The sequence below is a fragment of the Ovis aries genome, chromosome 1 (genome assembly GCF_016772045.2).
Source record: "Ovis aries strain OAR_USU_Benz2616 breed Rambouillet chromosome 1, ARS-UI_Ramb_v3.0, whole genome shotgun sequence".
Lineage (NCBI taxonomy): Eukaryota > Metazoa > Chordata > Mammalia > Artiodactyla > Bovidae > Ovis > Ovis aries.
The window spans coordinates 99,533,123-99,537,365 of record NC_056054.1 but is presented as its reverse complement, the minus strand read 5'-3'; positions in this window follow the sequence as shown (position 1 = coordinate 99,537,365).

Here is a 4,243-nt window from a genome sequence, read left to right as displayed (position 1 = left end):
AACCTGGGGCCTAATGGGAAAATATTACAATATGTAGATGACCTACTAATCCGCTCTCCAGATGAGAAAAGTGCCCAACAACATGCAATTCAGGTTCTAAACTTTTTGGCAGAAAGGGGATATAAAGTCTCCCATGCTAAGGCACAGATGGTCAAGACAAAGGTCACTTACCTGGGAGTTCAGATTATACATGGGTCCAGGAGGCTGTCCTCTCATCGGATACAAGGAATCCTCCAGTTGCCCTCCCCACGACTTGAAAATTGCAAGCTTTCCTGGGGCTAACTGGATATTGTAGAATCTGGATACCCAACTATGGTCTATTTGCCCAGCCCTTATATGAAAGCTTAAAGGGACGAAATGATTCAATCCCACTGATGTGGAGAACTCCTCAAAAGAAGGCGGAGGCTACACTAAAACAGGCCTTAACTCAGGCACCTGCCTTGAGGTTGCCAGACCCAGAAAAACCATTCCAACTTTATGTCCATGAAAGAGAGGGAATAGCCTTGGGAGTGTTAACTCAAAGGTTGGGACCTGAGTCCCAGTCTGTAGCTTATTTACCCAAGAGGGTCGATCCAACAACCCACGGCTGGCCCACCTGCCTTCGAAATCTTGCAGCTATTGCAATCATGATAGAAGATGCTTTAAAACTCTTCTTTGGGGGCAAACTATTTTTACCAGCCACCAAGTAAAACAACTCCAAAATGGGAGAGGCCATTTATGGATGTCTGATCAAAGAATCCTCAGATATCAAGTAATGCTGATGGAAAATCCAGGCCTCACTATATCCCCTTGTGAGGTTCTTAACCCAGCCACCCTCCTGCCTACCCCCGAGGGCTCTCTCCCCTTTCACTCTTTCTAGAAACCTTGGACCATTGGACAAAACCCCGAGAGGGATTGTCAGAAGATCCTCTGACCAATCCTTAGGAAATCTGGTACACTGATGGAAGCAGCTTCGTCTTGGATGGAAAAAGAAGAGCTGGGTATGCAGTAGTTTCCAATTTTGAGACCATAGAGGCTAAGCCTCTGCCACCAGGTACTTCAGCCCAATTAGCTAAGCTCATAGCCCTGACTCGAGCTTTAGAGCTTGGAAAAGGAAAAAAATAGCCATTTACACTGACTCCAAGTATGCCTTTCTGGTGCTACATGTACATGCGGCTATTTGGAAAGAAAGGGGCCACCTGACCACCTGAGGGACCCCAATCAAATACGGTGATCAAATTCTTAGATTCTTGGAGGCAGTCCATCTGGCCACTGAGGTTTCAGTCTCCCACTGTAAAGGACACCAAAAAGGGAACACAGAAGTGGCACGAGGGAACCAAGCAGCCGATCAGGCAACTAAGAGAGAAGCATTACAGAACCATGACCTAATAGGGGTTACCACCCTAGTTCCACAGATTAGTTTGCCAGAAACTCCTTCATATACTGAAGGTGAGACTCTTAAAGCTAAGAGTGAGGGCTTTCAAGAAGATCATATGGGGTGGTTCCAAAAGGAGGGACTCCTTTTTCTGCCTGGGAACCTCCAATGGAAGTTGGTTAACTCCTTACATGCCACCACTCATTTAGGGGAAAAGGCCCTCCAAAGATTACTAGAAAGATCCTTCAGAGGAACAGGCTTCCAAACAACTATAAGGAAAGTGGTCTCCTATTGTCCCACTTGCTAAGTAAACAACCCCCAAAGAGCTCAAAGACCCCAGCTGGCCCAGCCCATCCAACGACATGGGACCTATCCAGGAGAGGATTGGCAGATGGACTTCACCCAGATGCCAGTTTCTCAAGGGAATAAATACATATTAGTCATGATAGATACATTCACAGGATGTATTGAAGGCCTTCCCACCCAGACTGAAAAGGCTGAGGAGGTGATAAAGAAACTGCTCCAAAATCATTCCAAGATTTGGTCTGCCCAGGTCATTACAAAGTGACAATGGGACATCATTTACTTCTAAGGTCACCCAAGAGGTCTCTAAAGCATTGGGCATTACTTATTATCTCCATTGTGCCCGGAGGCCTCAAGCTTCAGGAAAAGTAGAAAGAGCCAACCAATTCTTAAAATCAGCGATAAAAAAGATAACCCAGGAGACCTCCCTGGGATGGAAGGAGGCTTTACCAATAGCCCTCCTCTGCACCTGAACCACCCCTAAGGAACAGGTTGGTCTTAGTCCTTATGAGATGCTATATGGGAGACTTTTTGTTTATGTAAATGACCTCTTCCTAGATCCAGAGGTTCAGACCCTCCAGTCTTATACCATGGCCATTGGGCAATTCCAACAGGATATACGCTTGTGGGGTATGAACCAGGACCCAAAAGATTCTAAGGAGTCACCGCTATATGCTCCAGGGACTCAAGTCCTAATTAAAGTCTGGAAAGATGGGTCCCCAAAGGCTCAACTGCAGCCCACATGGAAGGGCCCCCACCCTGTAATACTCTCTACCCCCACAGCAGTCAAGGTACAAGGACATGACTCCTGGATTCACTACTCATGAGTCAAGCCATGGAAGAAAACAGAAGACACTCAACATACCTGGGAGATCTCAATACCCTGGGAGATCTCAGATACCTATTCAGGAAGGCCAATGAGTGCCATTCTAATGAGCACCCCCAAAATCTGGTTTCTGGGGATAAGATTTCTCAGGATAGCTCTAAAGAGCCAACACAGCTTGGCAGAGATTCTACTCCAAAACAGACAGGAGATAGATCTTCTGATCCCTAAACAAGAAGGGATTTGAGCCATTCTGGCAATGGGAATTTAGAATTGGCTAATGCCCCTACAAGCTGGAATCAAGATTGCCAGGAGAAATATCAATAACCTCAAATATGCAGATGACATCACCCTTATGGCAGAAAGTGAAGAGGAACTAAAAAGCCTTTGGATGAAAGTGAAAGAGGAGAGTGGAAAAGTTGGCTTAAAGCTCAACATTCAGAAAACGAAGATCATGGCATCTGGTCCCATCCCTTCATGGGAAATAGATGAGGAAACAGTAGAAACAGTGTCAGACTTTATTTTTCTGGGCTCCAAAATCACTGCACTGTTAATGGTGACTGCAGCCATGAAATTAAAAGACTCTTATTCCTTGGAAGGAAAATTATGACCAACCTAGATAGCATATTCAAAAGCAGAGTCATTACTTTGCCAACAAAGGTCCATCTAGTCAAGGCTATGGTTTTCCAGTGGTCATGTATGGATGTGAGAGTTGGACTGTGAAGAAAGCTGAGTGTCGAAGAATTGATGCTTTTGAACTGTGGTATTGGAAAAGACTCTTGAGAGTCCCTTGGACTGCAAGGAGATCCAACCAGTCTATCCTAAGGGAGATCAGTCCTGGGTGTTCATTGGAAGGACTGATGCTGAGGCTGAAACGCCAATACTTTGGCCACCTCATGCGAAGAGTTGACTCATTGGAAAAGACTCTGATGCTGGGAGGGATTGGGGCCGGGAGGAGAAGGGGACAAGAGAGGAAGAGATGGCTGGATGGCATCACCAACTCGATGGACTCTGGGAGTTGGTGATGGACAGGGAGGCCTGGTGTGCTGTGATTTATGGGATCGCAAAGAGTCGAACATGACTGAGAGACTGAACTGAACTGAACTGAACTGAATGCCCCTACTAGTCCTTGTTACACCATACTGATGCTGCTTATGATTGTTCCATACATTATCAATTGTCTAACCTGTTTTGTCTCTGCTCAGGTCAACGAGCTACAACATGCGGTGCCAGTTCAACAAAGATACAAAACTACAGCCGACCATGGAAAATATCACACACCCTTAGATGGACACCGCTATGAGGACTCTGAGGCCTGAGACTAGCAAGAGAGGGAGGCCAATACCCCTCGCTGTCCCAGTTCAGCAGGAAGTAGCCAGAAAGACCTCGACGCCCCTATTCCCAAAGAATTGTGCCTCCCATCTCTTGAGGGAGGTAGACTAGGGGAAAGGAGTCCAAAATGGTGGTGGCTAAAAGACAAGGAAGGGAAAAGCCCCACAAAATAGAACAGAGGTAGGTCAAAGGAAGGTCTGAGGACCGGAGTGAGGACTACAGGTAAAACAGCACTCCTGACTAAGCCCAACTTGCATAGGGCAGGCCTAGGGGGAAGAAAAAAACGTAAAAAGAGGAGCCAAAGGGCTCTCTCTCTCTCTCTTGCACAGGCGCTGGAGTACTCTTCTCTTTGTGTCTGGATCGACGTGCTCTCATGCCTCGAAGATGGATTTTCCTGCTATCTTCTAAATAAAATAGAGCTGTAACACTGA